Here is a 24371-nt window from a genome sequence, read left to right on the forward strand (position 1 = left end):
AGCTCCGCAAGAGGCTTGCTTACGATTTGGCACTTGTTGTGCCATTTTTACATGCAATAAATCGAATGAGATTTATTGCATTTAATCCCGGGGTGCTGTGGCGGCTGGGAGCTTGTAGGTTTGTGCCGCTGGTGCTTTACCACTGGCACACACCTACAGATCGGACCAACACATCGCGGTCCGATCCGATAGATTTAATGTGCAGCACATCCGACCTCCCCACTCTGACCCAATGCGCACGGGACCGCATCGAGTCGGAGTGGATGTTTCCAAATGTACAACCAGCATTTTTTTTTAATTGCTGTAGAAGCTCTGGTAATTAAGGGGTGGAGTGGTGTCATTTGCTACCCGTTTCAGACAGAAAATCCCCAAAACCCAGGTACAAAAACCCGGGTAGAACTAGGCTGAAAGGTGCTGACCCCCTTTCACAGAAGCAATAAAAACCCGGGTATTTCCCATGTTGACCCCTTTCAGACAGAAGCCGGATTTTTCCTGCAAATCTCTGTGTGTCATAAGAAAAGGAAAGTTTTAAAGGCACACAGAGATGAGGTCATCAAAAGTGGGTGTTGACTGCTCACTGCATTGCATTAACCATGGCATGACACAAGGATATGTTGTAAACAAGTTTTATTGCTTTTATATACTGAAAGGTACATGTTACCTCACATGGCTGTCAGTATATTTGCAATGTTTGAGTACACTGTGGCATCTTTAACTGTCCCAGTCATCTGTTTGCCGATATCCTCCTCCACCTCTCACTGCCAGCAGCTCTCACCTCTTGCTTCTTCCAGTGGGCCATGCTAATCTTTCTTCAGCTCCCTAATGACCTCAGAGGCCAGCCCCATTGCCATTCCCTCCCAGTCAGAGAGGCCCATCCTCACAACCAATCAGCCAGCACCCCACCAGGGGAGCCAATCAGTGCCTAACAATGTGTAACAATCCCAAAAACACAGGTTGTTTCCTTTCAGACAGCCGGCGTCCCGGGTTTTTGGAATTCAGATCCGGTAAAAACCCAGTTAAATTACTGGGTTGAAGCCCTGGTATTTTAGACCCGGGTTGACCCTTTCAGACAGAAAAAAAAAAACGCTGTTTACAAATATATCCATTGTTACTAAGGGAGTGACTTTAAGTGTTGAGTGCAGCAGACATTAAATTCAGCGCATAGCGTATAGACTCAAATACACCAAAACAGAAAAAAAAAACGGGTCTACTCTCCTGGACCAGGGAAATTCCCGGGTTTTTTTCCTATCTGAAAGGGGTATTACTGTGCTTTTATGTCCTTACCTATGATATACAGAGAAATAGGCTTTGTGAGGAAAATCTTTTTCCAAATGGAAACTTGACTTTGAATATCTCAAATAATGCGTTGACAAAAAAGTCAGGATATATATAGTCTATACTAATGATACATTTTTGTCAAAATTTAATAGTGAAAGTATAATGAGTTCGTAGCTGAAAATTGTTTTTAAAAAAGTGTATTATTATAGTAAACGGTAATATTAGATCTGATGGCTTCATAAGTTTAATTATAGAAGTTGATTAAACATTCTTGAGATTGTATAATGCCGTGTTCTCACTGCGAGTGAGAAAGACACGGCTTTTACTGACACACTGGACCCCCGTTCTCACTGCAAGGCAAATTCCTGGGTGAAGAAGTTCTACCCGGGAATTTGCCATTAAACACAGGTTTTTCGGCAGTGTGAACGGGTCAACCGTGTCTGCATATCCGGATCTCAGACACGGGTAAAAAGAAGGGTTTTACCCGTGTATGAAATCCGGATATGCAACCCGTTCACACTGCCAAAAATCCTGTGTTAAAAGGAAAATTCCCGGGTCTACATGCTAGACCCGGGAATTTGGCTGCAGTGAGAACGGGGTATTAGTCAGACAACAATGTTAGCTGAAGATAGTTTGGCAATGTCTCATTGATTATTAAGTGACATCAGGAGACATGACAAAATCTTCCAGTTAGAGTTTTAGGGTCAACTGTGCATAAGACGTCTATTATAGGTATCCATAGTACATCAGTGTTCATTCTAGCACCCGCTATCTCTGAAAACCCATGCAGTTCCTCTTCCATGCCTGGGGTGTCGCTGTCTGCTGTAGTGCTTCTAGCACAGTGTAGTCTGTATATCAGCACTGATATGCAAACCAGACCTGTGCTAGAAACACGACAGCGACAGCCCAGGCAGGGAACAGGAACTGCATGGGTTTTCAAAGTTGTCGGGTGCTAGAATGAACACTAGTACATCAGGCTCCCTTGGATAGAAGAATGATGGTGAAGGTAAAGCTGGATGAAATAAATCACTTTTAGTTCGACTTCATCTTCACTATTGCCCATAACATAAGTAAGCCACTATTTCTTGTCATTCACAACAAACATACAGCCATATCTGAACAAAATCTGAGTTGCTGAACTAAAATCAGTGTTTTCATAGACTAATGAAATGTTGACATGTTCGAGTGTGGACATATCATCCCGGGTGATCCAGCAGTGGCTCACCTGCTCTCTACCGCTGGGTCCCAGCATTCAGTTTACAGCCAGTGCCGGCACAATCATCTAAATGAATGGCATACTGGTGAGAACACCTGCCATATCCCTAACTAGGGGCAGACTAGATGGGCCAAGTGGTTCTTATCTGCCGTCAAATTCTATGTTTAACCAAAAGCTTCACTAGTGTCGACAGTCTGATAAAATCTGCATTTCACATCTTGACATTCCAAGAATGTCAACATTGATGTCAACCATGTCGACATCATAACTGTACATATTGTTTGTCAACCTCGTTATTGTCAACAAAATTACCACATCCTGAACTACACATAGCTATAAAATACTTGAAACCATTTACCCATTGTTTGCATGTAATCTCTGATAAAGGGAATGCTATCTAGCACGCTTATCAAAAGCACATATAAATCCAGACTGCAGACATTCTGTCATTACTGGTAACATGCCAAAGCAACTTCCTTTAGCCCGCAATATTTTAAACAGAAATAGAGGGGAATTCAATGCCCCTGACGGCGACCTATCGACGGCGAGAAGTGCCAATAGCTCGCCATCAGTATTTAACTCCCCCTCCCTTCACTCGCTGTTCCCACCTCACCTGTTCCCTGAGACTAGGTGGACACAGTAGGTGTGGCCATTAAAATGGCGGGGCTCGCCACGTTATGCAGCAGGCAGCGAAACTCGCCGTTTAAGGGGATCCTACATTGAATATACGGGGAGGGGATTTGACGGAGGTTGTGATCTCACAACCCCCCTCGCCGGCCACCTTGAATATGGCCCACAATATTAAGCGCAAAGCCAGGTATGTTTTGCAATTAATACGATTGTATTGGTTTTATATCACAATGCCAGGACCTCAGAAATATACTGCCCGAGTCTATAGTGACTCTCTGGGGAAATGTACTAAGATGGTTCTATTTCACATGGGATGTTGCTATGGGAAACTAACCAGAATCTGCTTCTTCTTTAATTAGCACCCTCTAGAAAATAATAAAAAGCATCTGATTGGTTACCCATAGCAACATCCCACTTTCCGCATATTATACAGGCACACAATGATGGAAAGAAATCGGTCAACACAAGTCTGTGACATTCCAGCTATAAAATATATATATATCTGTAAAAAGTCTGGTACCTTACCAGACCAGTCACTGCTTCCAGTGTCTCGGGAGCCGCATTCACTATTTACATATTCTGCTAGAATCCTTAGTTCTCATTGCCAACGCTCCTCTGTCTGCAGGCTGCCGGCATTGGCATCAATGAGCTGTAATTTACAAAAAGTGTGGTGGCACAAACGAGCCATGTGGGGGGGCGTAAGGTTAGTACGGTACGTAAAACGGATGACCACCCCCTTAGGTTTTGTCAGGAGAACACAGAAAAGTTCTGCGTATAGGGAGAGTCTTGGAAGAAGCAGGTATGAAAAGATACAGCCAGAGAAAGGTTAAGCATTTAATACACAACAGAAGATGCCGTGGAAGAGTCACCATGCGACACAGGGGGGAAAGAATGTAGGGTTAAATGTCTTGTGAGCAATGAGAAAATCTATTCTAGGTTTCCAAATATACCAATGTATGTAGGCGGGTATGGAATTGGGAGAAACAATTACGCTTCTCTTCCACAATCTTGTGTAGGAACATAATATTTACAATCAATGCTTTCAAACATTTCCTGTAGAACCGTTAGCCACAAAACCAAAAATAGAGAAGTGAAAAACACAACGACAGATGTATTCATATGTTAAGTTACTTTGTACTGTACTTTTATAGAGATAAAGTATATATGTGTAGCGAACGGAAAGGATTTTATCTAAGCGCGTCTTGTATCATCTCACTGACGCACAGTAGCGAAACATCGTATTATTGGGAACGTGGATAGGAGGGTGACACAATTTCACCAGTGAGTATGTTGGTGCTGGGACCCGTGAAGGTGTGGCCGTGTGTATGTCCAACCGATTCCACTTGAAACATCGCATGCGGTCTTTTCACATGCGATGTATCGCATGCAACCCCGTTCCCTTCCGCCGGGAGGTAGCGGAATCTAGAGATCATATGTGCAACACATACTGTACGATATCTGGATCCGATGCGCACGGGGACATGCATCCGATCGGATGTCAAAACACGCACAATCCGTTAGCACAATCCATCAAAATCGGATGAATACCGCCAATGATCCCGCACAGGGCAGCGCATCGGATGAGATGCCAAAAACACATCCCATTTGGCCAGTTTTCATCCGATCCATCGGAATCCAAGGAAAACAGATAAAATCAGACCTGTGTATGGCATACTTGCCTACACTCCCGGAATGGCTGGGAGGGTCCCGCAAATCGGGTCCACCTCCCGGCCCCCCGGGAAGGGGAGCAAGTCTCCCACATCTTCTCCACAGCCCGTTCCCCCCTTCCCCGCAGTATAAAACTACAAATTTTGCGGGTCCATGGGGAGGGGCTAAGATGACGCGATTCGCATAATTTCGCGTCATTTTAGCACCATCCAAGGACCCAAAAATTTATGCAGCTGTCTGTCATGGGGGTGGGGCTTGGTGATGTCAGCCTCATCCCGCCCCCTTTCACTCCTCTCCGGGTTTTTTTTGCAAATGTCGGCAGGTATGGTGTATGGGGGCATTTAGAACTGAACCATACTGTAGCACTTACTGGAATGTTTAATGTTACAACAGCAGCACAGGTACCGCACAGTTGAACTCCCATTCCCAACCTCTTTATTATATAGACTACTAGAATGCTGCTTAATGTGTCACCTTCCTGCTACATCACATATAATCCTTAGGGAAAAGTAGGAGACTGACTGAACAGTAAGTAAAAGAATAAAACCTTATAACAAAATAAACCTTGTAGAACAACAGCAATTAATCATGAGGATAAAGCAGTTGTATATACCAGTCACTGAATACCTAGCATTCCTGGTGACAGGTGCAATAGAATAGTGCTTTATTCACAGTTGGACACGTGCACATGAGGATTTCATCTTTCATTATGTATATTACAATTTGCAGAAGTGTCAGCAGAATGAAAACAGCTGTGGTTACTATGGGGGAAACTCTATACACCAGACAAAGCCACAGATTCTATAATGTGTAAATGGGGGATACGGTTGTTGGGTAAACTTATATTTGGTTGACAAACATTGGGTCGACACCCTTCCGTCGACAAGCCATAGGTCCACACCTATAAAAGGTCGACATGCCAAAGGTTTTTAAAAGTTTTTCATACCATACCATCCACTTGGGCATGGAGGAAGATTAAAATATTCCTGATGGAAGGAATGGTATTAACCCCTTCAGTGGTGGGTTTTTTTTTTTTCTTCCAAGGAGCACTCCCTAAAAACAAACCACCGTTGAGTGTCCCAGGGCCGGGCAGCGCTGCTGTGCACTAGATCAGCCGCTGCCGGGCCCTGCTCCCGGCAATCCGGCTGTGTGCGGCGTGACGTTAGTAAGGTCACACGGCACACAGCTAGGAGGGAGGAGCCGGGCTCCGGCAGCGGCTGAAGCTGAGCTCATCTCAACGCTCAGCGGTGCTGCCCAGCGCAAAGAAGGGGGAAACAGGGGCAATCCCGGAATTTTGCCAGGAATGCCAGTGTTAGCACTGAAACATAGCCAGGAAAATTTCCAGGGAATTACCACCGAAGGGGTTAATAGTAATTCTTGCATTAACACAGTGGTTCCCAAACTTTTCTGAGTTACCACACCCCTGAGTATCACGGTACCCCCTAGCCCAAAAGTTTCTCATTGATAAAATCATAAAAAAAAAAAAAAAAATTAAATTAAGTAAATTGTGTTTATATTTCATCCTTAGGGTCAGTTATAAAGTATTGCACAAGATTCACTTCTGTTTGTCTACAATTTGTCCATTATTTTGGTCATAACCAGAGCCGGCCCTGTCCTAAATGACACCCTAGGCAAGATTTTGGCTGGTGCCCATTAGCACCGCCACTAGTTCCACCTCTGACCCTGCTCGCCTTTCCCAGCACCATCAACCCTCATCATAGCAGTCATCATTTTGGTGCTCCTACCTATAATATTTTAAATAGAAAGTGCACACATTCGGTGCGCAGCCCAAACAGGGGTGTGTTCTTGCTGGGAAGGGGCATGGCCACACAATAGTACCCCCAATTCAAATTATGCCACACAGTAGAGCAACTTTATTCACATTATATCATGCGATGGTGTCCCTTATTCACATAGTTATCACACAGTAGTACCACTTTACCTTATATACATTACTCCTCACATTATTCACATTATACCCTTAGAAAAAAATCCAGAGAAAATATTGTATTTTAAGCACCTCCATGGCCACACTGCAACCCAGCACAAAGCAGTGTGTGCTGGGTAGAGGAGAAGAGCTGCAGCTGCTGCTGCTGTCACTTAAGGGGAGGGGGCCCGGGGCCCCCACTGGACACCATCAGACTTTGGCCTGGGTAATTTGTACCCCCTACCCCTTTCTCTTGGCACCCCTGATAATACCACACAGTAATGCCCCTTACACATGACATACATTATTAATGTCCTTATAAACATAATGCCCCTTTCACATTATGCCAACCTTTATTAATGCCCTTCATACACATAATGACACACATAATGCCCCTTACACATATGTTGCACATTATTAATGCCCTTATACACATGACACACATAATGCCCATTACACATATGTTGCACATTATTAATGCCCTTATACACATGACACACATAATGCCTGTTACACATATGTCGCACATTATTAATGCCCTTATACATGACACACATAATGCCCCTTACACATATGCCGAACACTATTGCACAACCAACCCACCCGCAGACAGCACTCGCACAGCTGCTAACACTGTGACCTCTGCCTATGCTTGGATACAGATGTTTCCTCATACATCTTGCCTCAATAGGCCATGCAGCTCCTGCCAAGTTCTGCTAACGTTGGGTGCCTTTTTTTGCTGACAATTCTGCTTATTTGAATTGTTATGTGACCACAAGGAGCTTCTGCTGATTAAAATGATATGCAGCATGCCTATATTCTGTGTGCAACATGTGGCTGTACCTGCATATGGAATGCTATGTTACAGTGATTTCCATGAATACACTATTTCATATGCAGATACAGCCTCACTCACACACAGAATATAGGCATGCTGCATAACATTTTAATCAGCAGAAGCTGCTGGTGCCCGTAGGCATTCCATGCGCCTTAGGCATTTGCCTAGTTTGCCTATGCCTAGGGCCGGCTCTGGTTATAAATAATTTCAAATGGTCATGAGCACCCCTGCAAGTCCATCCAGGCACCCAAGGGTGCCATGGCACACAGTTTGGGAAGCGCTGCATTAATATATTGTCCAAGTGAAATAGCTTGCACTGCATTTGTAGGGAAATGAGCTGCTGTATATCACACTGGGGGTTATTGCAGAGCTAGGAAATGATGATGTAACAAACAAGCATAGTGAGAACAGTGTTTCTTGTCAAAACCTTTAGAAAAATCGGATCCACGTTGAACATCGTCCACAGCAGCCTGCTTCATGTACTGTCATAGTACTTACAGCTGCACTTACGGATGTCATTTCTAGGACTACCTACCACCATTCTAATATTTATTATTAAAAGTTTCTTATACAGCGCACACATATTCCGCAGCGCTTTATAGAGAATATATGAACATTCGCATCAGTCCCTGCCCCAGTGGAGCTTACAAACTATTTTCCCTACCACATATACACGCACACACATTTATTCTAGGGTTAATTTTGTTGGAAGCCAATTAGCCTACCAGTATATTTTTGGATTGTGGGAGGAAACCGGAGTACCCGGAGTAAACCCACACAAGTATGGGGAGAATATACAAACTCCGCACAGTTAGAGCTATGGTGGGGATAGAACCCATGACCTCAGCACTGTGAGGCAGTAATGTAACCATTACACCATCCGTACTGCCCTGTATATATAACACATGGTGGGGATAGAACCCATGACCTCAGTGCTGTGAGGCAGTAATGTAACCATTACACCATCCGTACTGCCCTGTATAAATAACACATGGTGGGGATAGAACCCATGACCTCAGTGCTGTGAGGCAGTAATGTAACCATTACACCGTCCATACTGCCCCGTATATATAACACATGGTGGGAATAGAACCCATGACCTCAGCGCTGTGAGGCAGTAATATAACCATTACACCATCCGTACTGCCCCGTATATATAACACATGGTGGGTATAGAACCCATGACCTCAGTGCTGTGAGGCAGTAATGCTAACCATTACACCGTCCGTGCTGCCCCATTATGGGCTCTTATTGAAGAGGACCAATAAGAGGCTGCAAGCTTGTGACTTCTAATTGGTCTGCTCTGCAGCATCACTGCCCTGCTGAGCCCCACTGCATTATTATTTATTACTGTAGGTGAGTAATGATCCTACTAGTAGCTACGTTACTTAGATAAAACTAGAAAACCACAGATGGCCACATTTAGTGACACACAGGTGAAACATGACCATTGCTGAAGATCCAGGGAAAGGATGCAGCCACTGGGCAGGCCAAAGCAACTAGCCAGGGGAAAAGATGTGTTAAAAGAAGTCACACAAAGCATCTATACTGAGACACTGGGCCTTATTCTAGTTCACTCTTTCTGACAAAATCTTTCTTAGATGGACAAAACCATGTGCACTGCAGGTGGGGCAGATGTAACTTGTGCAGAGAGAATTAGATTTGGGTGGGCTTATACTTCAAAGCGAGATCTAAATTGCAGTGTAAAAATAAAGCAGCCAGTACTTACCCTGCACAGAAACAAAATAACTCACCCAAATCTAATTCTCTCTGCACAAGTTACATCTGCCCCCCCCCCCCCCCCCCCCTGCAGTGCACATGGTTTTCTCCATCTAAGAAGGAATGTCAGAAAGAGTGAACTAGAATAAGGCCCACTGGCACAGAATTGCTGAAAAGAGAAAAAAAGAGTAAACATATGACTGCAGCTGGCAGGGGAGAACCAGACGTCCCACCAGGTCAGCAATTGCAGAAGAGAGCGTCACTGTCCCCTTAACAGTGGGAACCTTTACTTTCCACTCGCTACTTGGAGAGGGAGGTTATGGCAAAGTGATGCTGGCCACAGATGCTGTCCGTAAGGAAAGAGTGGCCATTAAGACTCTAAAGAAGAGAGCAATGACTGAACGCGCAAAGAGAGAATTACTGAAACGTGCGCAGGTTTTGGCCGAGTGTTGGGTGCTTCAGTTGGCACATGAGAGTCCTTTCCTGACCCATGGATATGCAGCCTTCCATATCTTTACTATGTATTGGAACTGGCTGGAGGAGGGGACCTCTTGAGTTTTGGGTTAAAGCACATGCTGGACCCATCAACGATAACATTTATTGCAGCAGAACTGGTCCGTGGATTGCAGTTCATGTATTCCAGTGGAATAATCCACGGAGACCAATAACCACAGAACATTTTGCTGACCACTCGCAGACATGTAAAGATCACAGACTTTAGCCTGGCCCTGGTAAATGTAAATGAAAAAAAACAATGGCAGTCTAATTCATGGTTGACCCTCTCCTTCAGGGAGACAATGCTCTGTTCCTGGACTTCCCTGGTAATGTATGATTGCCAGAGCATTTTCTCCCTGAAGGAGAGGGTCAAGTAGACAGCCATGGTCTAATTGCTGGGAAATACGGCTATATGGCTCCAGGTATTATGCAGATGTAGCCCCTGCCATCCTTGGCCGGGGCTCGCCAGACCCTCCCCACTGGCGACCGCCGGCAGACAGGGGCTACACTGAACTGGGACCCGCATGCGTCGCACATGCACGCGCGTCCCAGTCCCTCGGCGGGGACGCTGCGTGTCCCTGTACGTCTCCGCTTCAGGGAGACGGGCAGGGTTAGGGACGGAATAATACGTTTTATGGACTGCATATGGATTTTAAACAAGATTAATTTTGGAATGTTGATGGAATTTTATTATGTCACGTATGTCAAAATATATAATATATGAATTTATATACAAATATAATTAAAGAGGGACAGTACAAGAAACGATGATGTCACTTCCTGTTTCCCTCTTATTGGCTGTTCATTACATAAATAGTGGCTCTTCACTCCACTCTGGCATATCTTGATAAAGGTCACAGAGACCGAAACGCGTAGATCCTGCCGGAGGAGAGTGAACAGCCACATAGAAACCTTTTGGATGTACGTATGGATTTTATTCTGCTTTTTAACTTTTTATGGTTCTGTTTTGTAAATTGATCTTTGTTACTGGATTTCGGATTTATGTGGTTTGGCCCACAAAATCTATTGTATGGGACAAATTTTTTTGGATTAAAAATATACTGTGAAATTTTTAAACATCGGCTTCCCGGCTCCATTTTTGGCCTTTCTACACTCCAACCACAAGCACTTTGGAAAAGAAACCGCTATATGCGTGTTTCCCCCATAATAAGGGGTGAGTAAGGTACGCCATTACAGTTCTGACCCAATAAATAGTACTTACAGAGACCCTTATATATTGAATCACATTTTTGAAAAATCTTTATTTTATGAAAACTACACCGGGGAACCTTCTGGTTTAAATTGATGCACACCGGATCTGCAAAGTCACAAAGTCTAATGCACCAGGGAGAGACCCATGTAAAGAAACCTTTATAGGTTTGAAACCTCCTGACCACTCCGTGAGTAAGGGTACGCCCTTCTTTCTAAATCAGTAAAGAAACCTTTACATGTGTTCTCCCTCACTTTCAACACGTAAGTGAGGTACGCTGTCAAGAGCTTACCATCTCCATTCAGCCTCCCCACTTACTCACTTAATGTCACAGAATATATGTCTTAAAGTTTATTAGAACCTTAGACACTTTTCTTTCTTTATTCCGAGTACTTGAGGGAAAACGTCTAATCCTTCAAAACCAGTGCACACTGGATTCACACAGCCACGTAACTTACTGCACCAGGGAGAAAACCCACGTAAAGAAACCTTTACAGGCTTGAAACCACCTAATCACATCGTGAGTAGGGGTACGCCCTTTTTTCTTCAAAAGTAAAGATACCTTTACATGTGTTCTCCCTCACTTTAATCACGTAAGTGAGGTACGCTGCCAAGGGTTCATTATCTTTGCCCAGCCTCCCCACCTACTCACCTAACAGTTTAAAACAAATTGTTTAGAATATATTAGAATCTAAGACACCTTCTACTTTCTATTTGAGCACGGGTGAGGAAGAAGGATTCCCATCGAAAAATCCGTAAGCCCTTCAAAGGACGTACCAAAGATACCTTTATGAGAGGAACACCATCATACAATAACGTGAGTCTTGGTACGCATACGGAATCTAGAAATCCTTCCCACCACAATATTTGGTCTACATTAAGTGAAATCCTTTATATAAATTCTAATTATTTATTGTCTATGTTCTTTTTACTGAACACTTGCTGATCCGGTCATCCACTCCTATGCAAGAATAACTCCAGTCAAATTCAAGGAGGAACCTGTAACACTAAAAGAACACCAAGTATCTCACTGCGCCACTTTTCCATTTCCCTAATGTTGTTGTAGTGTATGGTTTGTGAAGTTAGGGTGTAACTTCTGGGGATTGTGAATCGAGGCAGCATTGCGCCTCGTATTATCTGTCACTTGTCTTGTAAAGGGTTAGGGGGTGCTCGGGGCGGCTAGAGGGATACCAGCGGCAATGGCGGGGACCGGAAGCAGGCTCCAGTTGCCAGGGGGCGCACTAGCGTCTCGTGCATGCGCGCCCCCTGGCGGGGATGGCGGGGCTGGCGTTAGAAGGGACAAGCCCCATCTGTATATGGTGCATCTTTCGGTGCAGGTGTGGACTGGTTCGCATTTGGTATTACACTATATATGCTCAACCTATGAAAGAACCCTTTAACTAGAGAGAGTATGGAAGAGATCAACAGCAAGTTCCTTAAGAAAAAAACATTGTATTCAGGGCTTGCTGATCTTGCAACAACAGGACATTATATCCAAACTACAGTACTTGTTTCCTAGCAGGGCGCCCAGATTTCCTACGTAAGCTCAGTAGTTAATTTATTCACTGCACCGAGTGAAACTATACATCCCAGCATGCCTTGCCATAGGTTTAGCATTTCCTTAATAGCAAAACTGTGGCAAGGCATGATGGGATTAGTAGTTTCACAACAGCTGGAGGGCCATAGTTTGGACATGCCTGAACTACACCGTAAACTAGGGATTAGGGCTACTGGCGACACTACCATAAAAAAAAAAGACATTTGGTGGCCACCTCAGTACATCCAACTCATTGATAACTTTAATAACTTAAACAACGCTGGGTACTTTCTCTAATGTTTCATAAAACAAAACTGTACATAACGCCTAAGCTGGGTGTGTAAACTGAGAGATATGTGGTCTGATCAGGCAAATGAGTATGAGGAGCAGCCTTCACCCCAACAAATGTCACCCATAAGCACTTGCTTCTTGTGCCTAATGGGAAATCCACCACTGGTACCCTGTACTTGTTCTCTATTGTATTTAACTGTAAGTCACTGTTTTGCTTATTTATGTACTCTGTAAATGGGCATGTCAGATCCCTTGTGTGGCCATATAAATAAAGGACTATAAGAATACCTGCATCTAACAACACAACTATAATTGTGATACCATATAGCGTTAGGTATTTCAGAAGTATACACATTGTAGAATATTGTTTTTGGAAGTGTTTAAGTAATGGGCACCGGGTATGGGTAAAAACCGGACCAGGACAAAACCCCCGGACCGCCGGACCAGACATCAAACTCTGCATTTTGGAGCTTGTAACGTCCGGCCCGGGGGGTGTCCTGTCCGGGGGTGTCCTGTCCTGGGGGGCTGCCTGTGACACCTGTCACCAGGTAGAGGAGGAGGGTAGAATAAAGTCTCCCTGTATGGTCCGGGCATGTAGCAAAAACCGGACAGTCCGGACCACAGGGGGAGGCTGTAATCTCCCCTTCCCCATGTCCCTGATGATAGCTATCACAGGGACCCCCCTGGACAAGACACCCCAAAACAGGACACCCCCCGGACCTATAAGCTCCGGAATGCAGATTTTGATGTCCTGTTCGGCGGTCCGGAGTCTAGTCCGGTCCGGTTTTTACATAGTCCCATGGGCACCCAACGGGATATATTCAGCTGTGCTGCGGGCATCATTACTTATCATGCCCAAATGCAACGGGTTTAGACGCGTAAAGGTTGAGGAAGCGCCAATTTGGGTGGATCGCTGTTCTCCTCAGTAAGGTGCAAGCAGAAATAATGACCACCTGCAGGATTCGCACATACAAATGAAAAGCTCCCCCACTGTAGCCAGGAGCTGCGGGCATGCAAAAACAACCACCCCGTACCCCTCATACAGATATAACATTTTCCAAATGTGGCATCCAGAGGCCCCTATCAATAGTAATCATCCAAAGAAGTACTGATATACTGTATTATACATCATGCAGGCACACATGTACTGGGGGGAGGTACACCGTGGACCAGTCCTGGTAACAAAATGGGATTTTTATGCCCTGAACACTCCCTTCAGGCACAAATGACACAACCATATATATATATATTTACATGACAGGGCTGTAAGATCTCACCTGATAGAGGTCATCCCGACATCATGATCTCTCCTCGCAGGAACAGGCTCTGCAGAAGTCTCCATATATATGTATGTACAGATATAGGATGAGTGCTGTAAAATAAAGACATGCACACACTGTATAACTGTATAGGTCCCCGGTGAATAGGCCCCAGGCAGCACTCTCCCCCCAGCACTCACCTCGGGGATATAATGCGTCTTTGCATTAATAAATATCCTGTTACTATAAATAAACAACTACCTCATATTTACAACACTACAGGTCTCTCAGGCACAACCGAACCCGATGGTGAAACGTGCCCCACCCCCGTCACGCCCACACGCGTGGGAAACGGCCACGGTCACCATACAACACCGCCCACTGTGACCAATACGTGCTTTCGATTGGCTAGCGGAGACGTCTGTCCTTAACGCCCCGCCCTGAAGGGAATTTCCAGCCCGGCTGCAAGTTTGGTAGCGTCGCAGAGGTGGGCGTGGCGGGGACGAGAGAGAGCATGTTGGTGCTCGCTGATTAGTCATCATAGAATTACGTTGCGTGCTGATTGGTGTAGAGAGGTGGCAGTCATAGTGTCAGCAGCTAGTGTCTGACAGTAACTAGCAGACGTAGTATGTGAAGCAGCGGCATAGACTGACGCTGACCTGAGTCCTGACGCTGTTGGGCATCATAGTGCAATACAACCGCTACGCTGACTATGCGTATGTGATTGTGCTGTTTTTATTATCATGGCTTCTGTATATGCTGTGGTGTTATCTTCATGTTCTGCAGCTATAATTAGTCATGCGGATGATAGGTAAGAGATACATGCTGTGCTTACTATGGCTGTATTGGGCCCCATACATCTACAGATGGATTGTCAGATTGGGCTGGTTGGAGCAAAAACCTGGTAATATCTGAATGACTGTTTTTGGCAGTTTTCCAGCATTTCAAAGCAAATGGTCAACTGTCATTCGCTCTCATCCATTACCAGGATTTTGTTCCAACCAGCCAGATCTGACAATCGATCTGTAGATGTATGGCCACCTTAAGATTGGTAAGCATGGGGGCGATTCAGGTCCGAATTCACCTGGTCCTGATGGTGGTGATTTGCACATGTGGGACCACCATCAGGACCAGGTGAATATATAGTATATGTATAGCAAGCCCCCAGAGCGAACCACTCCGGCAAGTTTCACACTCTACCAATGATGGGGGGTAGGGTTTGCCCAGCGTTTTATGGGCGTGTCCAAGGAAACGCTGGGCGGACACATGCGAGCACACTCATGTCCATGGCTGCTTGGAGTGGGTAGCTGATGTCACATGATGTCAGTGCCCGCCCCCATTTATGCCATCTCTGTGATAAAATTAAGTATAGACTTTTATTGACGAAGGGAGGAAAAATAATTCCATGGTGAGCGACCAGTTCATGGTTACCTGCTCGTTACCTGCATGAATATACATTGCCTAACGAGCAGTCCTGAATCAGGCCCATGTGGTGTGCATACCTCCCATCATGACCCATTTCTGGAGTGACACAATGCTCTGTTCCTGGACTTCCCTCTTCATGAGTGATTGCCATCACCTGTTTTAAACAAGTTAATGGATAAGAAAGGTGCTTACACACAGGTGATGGCAATCACACATGAAGAGGGAAGTCCAGGAACAGAGCATTGTGTCCCTCCTGGAGAGGGGCATGTTGGGCGGTACAGTATGTGAATGAATGCAGTCCAGGCCTCTCATTTCTGTCATGTTAATTAATGTCTGCTATATCATTTTATGGTTTTGTTTGATTTATTTTTAGTTGAGCTGTATAAATGATCAGTGGCGGCTGCTGATTTTCAGCCCCAACCACACATTGCATTGGTGGGGGTTAACACATGTAAACATACATGTTATGTGTGTACAGGGTCGGATTGGCCATGGACCCCACAGGGAAGATTTCTGAAAGCCGGTGCACCTGTGGTCTCGTCCTCCTGTATCCCACACAAACTTTACCAGTTCACGGAGCAGAGTACTTGACGCTGCAAATATTTATCTAAGGCAGGCACCCAACTGTTAACGGGAAAAAGTGGGTGCCATCTGAGGATTTAACAATGTCTGGGGTATTTCTGGGTTCCACTGCAAGAGTGGATAGTTGGCAGATTATGGTAATACGTTGTTTGTCTGCTTGATGGAGATTTGTGGCCTGTGCTCAGTTTTAGTGGGGGGAGGAGGGATATTATTTGAAATGTGTAGTTTTGTGGTTTGTCACAGCAGCTTAAAGGTCTGGAGGCCACTAGACTGCCACCGACTTCCATATACAGTTACATAGAAACATAGAATTTGACGGCAGATAAGAACCACTTGGCCCATCTAGTCTGCCCCTTTTTTAAACATGTTACCTCAAACCATATTTGCTCCTTATTTTTTTGTAAGGATATCAATATGCCTATCCCAAGCATGTTTAAATTGTTCTACTGTATTTGCCTCTACCACCTCTGATGGTAGGCTATTCCACTTATCCACTACTCCTTCTGTGAAGTAATTCTTCCTCAGATTTCCCCTGAATCTTCCTCCCTCTAGTTTCAGTGCATGTCCTCGTGTTCTGTTGCTCCTTTTCCTGTGAAGAATGTCTCCCACCTGTACCTTGTTAAAACCCATTAAAACCACTGATATATTTGAAAGTTTCTATCATGTCCCACTTTTCCATTCTCTGCTCTAAACTATACATATTAAGATCTTTTAGTCTTTCCAGGTATGTCTTGTGATGTAGGCCATGCACCATTTTTAGTTGCCCTAGTCTCTAATGTATTTATATCCTTCTGGAGATATGGCCTCCAGAACTGAACACAATACTCTAGATGTGGTCGTACCAATGCATTGCTTTGTTACATTGCCTACCTGCCTTTAAGTCCCCTGGAATAGTGACACCTAGATCCCTCTCTTCATCAGTAGTTTTCATTATAGTGCCATTTATACTATATTTAGTCTTTGGATTTTTGAGACCCAATTGCATGATTTTTCATTTTTTGGCATTAAACTGTAGTTGTCATGCTCTTGACCATTCCTCTAATCTACCTAGATCATCAATCATTTGTTTTACCGCAACTCTCCCCCCCCCCCCCGGTGTGTCTAACCTGTTGCATACCTTTGTGTCATCTGCAAAAAGGCACATTTTATCCTCAATTCCATTTGCAATATAACCAAGAAAGGTATTAAAAGCTCCTGATGAAGACGTGTTAGCACGTCGAAACGCGTTGAGCCCCACCATTTGATTGGCCCCAACCAAGAGCCTATACGAAAGCCTGATCCATCATTACAGCTCCTGATAAAGATGTGTTAGCACGTCGAAACGCGTTGAGCACCACCATTTGATTGGCCCCAACCAAGAGCCTATTCGAAAGCCTGATCCATCATTACAGCTCCTGATGAAGATGTGTTAGCACGTCGAAACGCGTTGAGCACCACCATTTGATTGGCCCCAACCAAGAGCCTATACGAAAGCCTGATCCATTGTTTGGCCCCAATCTGAAGCCCACACGAACACCTTGCACCAGTCTCTATCACGGTGAACTTCACTCCGGACCAGCCTCCATCCCCCTGTGCTCCACAGGTCTACACCTCCTTTGCAGTGACTCTCGGCGGTGGCATTTCCATCATTCCACCTATCATTCCTGCTCTTATTTCATCTGAGGCCACCTGGATCCACAAGCTGGAAAATAGACCGGAATTATCCCTTGGTCAACTCACTAGACCTTGAAGTTCGATCATCATTGGTGGTAACTATCTCCAACAGTTTGGGCCTAAGAACTGCCTTTCCACCTTCTTGGAGCTATGTGCATGCATTGACTGGTTTTATCATCCCCCCCCCCCCTCTTTTTAATTCATTGCGCAATTTTTTCATTTTTTCTTATACAGTACAGAGAATTCTCTTTAAATTGTGTTATGCAATAAATGTATTTGTACTTTTTCAACATATTTGTGTCTGACCATCTTTCAGAATAACCCAAGCGCTGTATACCTCTTTTTTCTTTGTCCATTTATTAACAGGGAGTTTTACACACTCCCATATACAGCAGCTTTAATTGGTTCCGTGGTTCAACCCTTTCTTACCCACAGATCCCTGGGGTACTCCACTTGTAACTTTTCCCTCCTTTGACTGTACTCCGTTTACTACAACTCTCTGTTTTCTGTCCTGCAACCAAGATCTTATCCATTCAACTATCTTAGAATCCAATCCCAAGCTTTCAAGTTTATTTAACAGTCTGCGATGTGGGACAGTGTCAAAAGCCTTACTAACGTCTAGATAAGCTACATCTACAACCCCACCTTGACCTATGACTTTAGTCACCCAGTCAAAAAAGTCAATAAGATTTGTTTGACATGATCTTCCCCCCAGTAAACCCTTGCTGTTTCGGATCCTGTAAGTTGCTGGTTTTGAGATATTCTACAACTCTTTGTTTTAAGAGTGTTTCCATCAATTTTCCTACTACTGATGTAAGGCTCATTGGTCGAAAGTTGCTTACCTCTTCCTTGCTTCCACATTTGCAGTTTTCCAGTCCCCTGGGATTACTCCAGTAGCTAGTGACTGGTTAATTAATTCTGGTAATGGTTTCACCAGCTCCCCTTTAAGCTCTTTTAGTATCCTTGGATGTATCCCATCTGGCCCCATTGATTTATCCATTTTCAGTTTTGAGAGTTCTGTGAGGACTTTCTCCTCTGTAATTGTACTTGTTCTCCCTCATTTGTGCTCATAAGTTTACATACCCTAGCAGAATTTGGGATTTTCTGGCCATTTGTCAGAGAATATGAATGATAACTCACAAACTTTTCTTTCACTTATGGTTAGTGGTTGGGTGAAGCCATTTATTGTCAAACAATTGTGTTTACTCTTTTTAAATCATAATTACAACAGAAACTACCCAAATGACCATGATCAAAAGTTTACATACCCCAGTTGTTAATATCGTGTATTGCCCCCTTTGACATCAATGACAGCTTGAAGTCTTTTGTAGTAGTTGTGGATGAGGCTCTTTATTTTCTCAGATGGTAAAGCTGCCCATTCTTCTTGGCAAAAAGCCTCCAGTTCCTGTAAATTCTTGGGCTGTCTTGCATGGACTGCACGTTTGAGATCTCCCCAGAGTGGCTCAATGATATGGAGGTCCGAAGACTAAGATGGCCACTCCAGAACCTTCACTTTATTCTGCTGCAGCCAATGAAAGGTCGACTTGGCCTTGTGTTTTGGATCATTGTCATGTTGGAACATCCAAGTATGTTCCATGCGCAGCTTCTGGGCTGATGAGCGCAAATTTTCCTCCAGTATTTTCTGATAACATGCTACATTCATCTTGCCATCAATTTTGACCAAGTTTACAGTGCCCTTGTAGCTCACACATCCCCAAAACATCAGCGATCCACCACCGTGTTTCACAGTAGGAATGGGGTACCTTTCATCATAGGCCTTGTTGACTCCTCTCCAAATGTAATGTTTATAGTTGTGGCCAAAAAGTTACATTTTGGTCTCATCACTCCAAATGACTTTGTTCCAGAAGTTTTGAGGCTTGTCTCTGTGCTGTTTGGAGTATTGTATATGGGATGCTTTTTGGCATTTGCGTAGTATTGGCTTTTTTCTCTGCCTTTTGGCTAAGATCAAGTGTAGTATCTGTTCTTATCAGTGGGTATGGACTGGCCTCTGGCAGAGAATAGAGAAAGGCTGGACTGAGTAGCTGCTCTGATGGGCGGAGGGTGTGGGACCCCTCTTTTTTGCCTGGGAGTGGTGAAAAGTCTGGATGAGTACCTTCACCTCTGCCTTTGGTAGGAGGTGTTGTTTCCGTAAATCCACTGGTAAGAGGGGGGGAGAAACACTGGGCCTAGTAGTTTGACTCTCTTGACGGGGTTCGTAGCCCCCGAAGGATGAGACAGCGAAAGGCTCAGTCTAGTATCCATTCCCAAGGAGCGGAGAAAGGCTGGGACTGAGTAGATGGCTCCTGTTCCAGAGGTTCGTAGCCTCTGATGGGGAGACCGCGAAAGGCCCAGCTTAGTACCTTAACCTTGGAATCGGAGAAACACTGAGACTGAGTAGATTGCTCTTCCGAGGGGGTCGCAGCCCCTAAGGGAGTCACTCGAAAAGCCCAGTGGAGTACCCATTCCCATGCCAGGGGCTGGAAAGTGCCCTACGATGGGAGCAGAGAAACACTTGGTCAGACGCTGATCGGTCGGCTGCTTGGAGTCCGAGGCTGCACTGTGCCCCCGGGGAAACTCGGGGGTGCCGAACATGCACGGGTGATACCAAAATCACCATGCACTAGTAAGCACTAGCACTGCGCACTTCCCTCTAGGTTAGCGCTTCACGTCCTTACCTCGTCCTTTTGGATGGGGTAGGACAATTTTTCACACCCCCACCCCGGCCTTCTGGCTGGGGTCCTCTTTATTATTTATTTCTCTTCTTCTCACGTTTGTGCACTTTTCACGTTTTCTGTTTTCTGTAGTTTGTCACGTTTTTTTTGGGTAGTGTGGTCGACCCTTACGGGCCTTCCATTTCCCCAACGTGCCAAAGCTCTCGCCTTTTGGGGAGAGCTGCGGTCCCCCCGAGGACGACCCCGAGCCGCAAGGCGGAGGGAAGTCCACTGAGGGTCTCTCCAAACCTTCGGGTGCGGAGGACCCACCGTCCTAACCCTTCCGGGGGTTGAGGAAAGAGGGTTTCTCTAAGCTTCGGCGAAGAGGACCCACCGTTCCCTATTTTCCCCTCTTCGGCCTTATGGTTGAGAGGGGTTAGGGGGAAAACGGGGCCCGTCTCCTTCGGGAGATACTGTAAGCCCATTCGATCGCACGGCCCCCTTTGCACGTGTTTAGGCACAGCACTGGTGGTAGGGAGCACACCTCGGGCTCCTGAGTTTCTTCAAACTCAAACTCATTGGCTTTCTTCTGGCAACTTGACCATGCAGTCCATTTTTCTTCAAATGCCTCCTTATTGTGCATTTGAAACAACCACGCCGCTTTTTTTCAGAGAGTCCAGTATTTCAGCTGAAGTTATTTGTGGTTTTTATTTGCATTCTGAACAATTTTCCTGACAGTTATGGCTGTAATTTTGGTGGGTCTACCTGAATGTGATTTGGTTTCCACAGAATCCCTCATTTTCCACTTCTTAATTAGAGTTTGAACACTGCTGATTGGCATTCTCAATTGCTTGGATATTTTTTTATATCCCTTTCCTGTTTTATACAGTTCAATTACCTTTTCCCGCAGATCCTTTGACGGTTCTTTTGCTTTCCCCATGACTCAAAATCCAGACACGTCAGTGAAGCACTGGATGAAAGATGCAAGGGTCTTTCAGGAGACCAGAAACTCAATGACCTTTTTACACACACACTGATTACAAGCAAACATCTCACAGGTGAGGATGGTTACCTTTAGTAGCCATTCAAACCCGTTTGTGTCAACTTGTGTGCATGTTATCAGGCCAAAATCTCCAGGGTATGTAAATTTTTGATCAGGATCATTTGGGTCGTTTCTGTTGTCATTATGATTTAAAAAGAGTAAACACAGTTGTGTGACAATAAATGGCTTCACCCAACCACTAACCATGACTGAAAGAAAAGTTTGGGAGTTATCATTCATATTCTCTGACAAATGGCCAGAAAATCACAAATTCTGCTAGGGTATGTAAACTTATGATCACAACTGTATATATCTATATACAGTATATATTGTGTAAGAGCCAGCATTCCCCCACTTGAAAGTAAAGTGGAGGATCCAGACCAGGTTTTGGTAGCATGTGTGTAATCAGCAGCACCTTGGATTTCCTGATATAAGGGTTTCCCGGGCAGAGTCACCTTGCTCTTGATGTCAGAAGAGCTACCCAAGTGATAGGCTGGGGCACTTATCATAGAGACCATTGTATCCTTTCCAGAGTCTATTATGCTGAAAGAGCCTGTATGCTACTGTGTCACATCCACCATGGCTCTTACCCAAGTCCCCTGTGCTGTGCCCAGCCCTAGGTCCTCTAACAGCATGTCTAATACCATGGCGCTCACCTCCGCTCGTGTTCCTGGTCCTGGTGGGGTACATGTGGCCGTGCTGTCACCGTGTGGTGACAGTGGTGCTGTGTGCTCCGGTGCCATGATGGGCATGAGCGGCATGAGACCTGAACCGCCATGTGTGTTTGTGCCTGGTTAGGCCTCTGACTGAATGCCGGCAACTGCGCAGCTGCGCACACTCACTGCCGGTTGAATCCTGTCGCCCCACTGGCGGGCGCCATCTTTTCGGATACCTCAGCCTGTCCTGTGCGGCTCCACCTCTCCTGTCAAATAGGCTAGCCAATAGCTGCACAGCTCACCTCTTAAGTACTGACTGGCCGGGTAATGTGGGGTACACACCACGATGACCCGCTCACGATGCACATTGTGAGCGGGTCGTCAGTGTTTCTTCAGACCCGCTCACGATGATGCGGGGGGGGGCACGACCCGCTCACGATGTGCACCGTGATCGGGTCCGATCCGATGGCGACCCGCACCCGGCAGTATGGTCGTTATTCAGATCCTACCTGCAGCAGGTAGGATCTGAATAACGACCGACCGACCCGCGGGACCGCGCATCGGATCGGTATCGGTCCACACCAGGACAGAAAAGGGCCCAATCAGCACACAATCTACATCCAATTGGTCGGAATTGGATCTAGATTGAGGGGATCGGGCCCTAGTCGTCCTGGTGTGTACCAGGCATAAGACTGGCAGTCAGTACAATGATGTCTATCCCTAAGCATCATTGCTCTGGTCTGGCTCTGTAGTTCCCGCTACAATCCTGCGTCTTCAAGTGAAGTTCTTCTCCTGCTGATCGTCTCACTGCTCTCCTCATGCACCACGGACTCTGCTGCCGCCAATGCGGACTGGTTAAGGTTAGCCCCTCAAAGGGGTAATATCTTATCTTTCTTTCCCGACGGTTATTATCCACAGTCACTCCTGATTGCAGCTACGATCCAATCCAGCAAGGACAGACTTCTTCATTATTGTTCTTTCATTTATTATTCCTTCAATCTTCCAGCCAATCATCCAATCTTCTAACCAATCATCCAATCTTCCAACCAATAATCCAATCTTCCAATCAATCATCCAATCTTCTAAACAACCATCCAATCGTCCAACCAATCATTCAATCTTCAATCAAATATCCAATCCTTCAACCAATCAGTCAAGTATTCACTCCTAACCTCCAATCTTTCAGTTATTCTTCAACTATTCAATCAACCCTCCAATATTCTTTCCAAGTATCAAGCATCATCATATTCTACAATAAAGTATTGGACTATTGACTTTTTTCATTGCATAACCTACAGTATATTATTTATGCCACCAATATCAACTTGTATCACAGTATCTTTATTAAATCAGAATTATTTTATCCTATTGCTTCACTCCCTGTCGATGCAACAACCTTACATTAAAGCACCCAGCCTCCATTACACTCCAGCTGGTGCTTCAAGGAGCGTGACAGTCTGCCTGTACTACTGACTGCATATGGATTTAACCTGCTATGTTATGACCTGCTGTTAAAAAATAAACACCAAAGTCTTCTTGTAGCTTTCATTAAGAATGTATTGCAGCTCGGGACACATGATTTATTGCACCTGGTGCAATGCATCAAGCCCGATGGATGTCCAGGATTATTTATACCTTCCTAACTTTTGATGTTTCGGTCAGTTTCATTTAACATTATTTGAGCAAAACGGCCTTCTTGAACTTTGGGTCTTCTTTGCAACAGTCTACGTAAAGGTTTGTACGACAGCCCCTTTCTCCATCGGTGTGCCTCAGGATGACCTGCGTCTTCTTCAAACCCTTGTGGCGTACAAAACCATTCATGCTGGAATGTCCAAAGCCGCATCGCAAAAAATAGCTGCCCACCTCTGGTACTTATCCGAGGAGTTGGTTGGCCTTTTCCTCTTGACAACAAGGTCAGCCACAATATCAAAGACCATATGTATCTGCTATTTTACAGGTCATTAAGTGACCACTAAATATCAAAATATATATATTTTTTAATTATTTCTCTTTATTAAATTTCAATGATCACAAAAAAATACATTACAATCTATCGATCATATACTCTTACATATTTTAGACAATTGTCCATTACACATAAACAAACAAAGACAAACACAATAAGTTGCCCAGTTGTGCCTCATTTCTATCGGTCGTGATACACTATGGTACTTGATAATTAAATGTGGCTCGTTACTTATGTCAAGGTAGACTCTGGGGTACATTGTAATCAATACATCGGGAGATTAGCTAATATGAAAAAATTGTTTAACAATCCATCTAAAATATCCACT

The 24371-nt window shown here is 44.8% G+C and overlaps 1 protein-coding gene and 1 pseudogene across 4 annotated transcripts in view; one reads left to right on the forward strand and one right to left on the reverse strand.

Moving 5' to 3' along the window:
- The window catches only part of CYLD (CYLD lysine 63 deubiquitinase), an 83454-nt gene extending 69012 nt beyond the window's left edge, over positions 1 to 14442 (reverse strand). For 3 of the 4 annotated variants that reach the window (XM_083165235.1, XM_083165236.1, XM_083165233.1), the window contains exons 1-2: positions 14269 to 14425; positions 14087 to 14181 (exon numbers count right to left, since the gene is read on the reverse strand). The gene's annotated coding sequence lies outside the window, so the exon portion shown is untranslated. Of the gene's footprint in view, positions 1 to 14086; positions 14182 to 14268 lie in introns of all 4 variants that reach the window. The other variant, XM_083165234.1, reaches the window with a different exon arrangement.
- A 5225-nt stretch (positions 14443 to 19667) lies between these two features.
- Positions 19668 to 19803, forward strand: LOC146046495 (U2 spliceosomal RNA; annotated as a pseudogene).
- Positions 19804 to 24371: the final 4568 nt, after the last annotated feature.

This window comes from Crinia signifera, chromosome 11 (assembly GCF_055691185.1).
Source record: "Crinia signifera chromosome 11, ASM5569118v1, whole genome shotgun sequence".
Classification (NCBI taxonomy): Eukaryota; Metazoa; Chordata; class Amphibia; order Anura; family Myobatrachidae; genus Crinia; species Crinia signifera.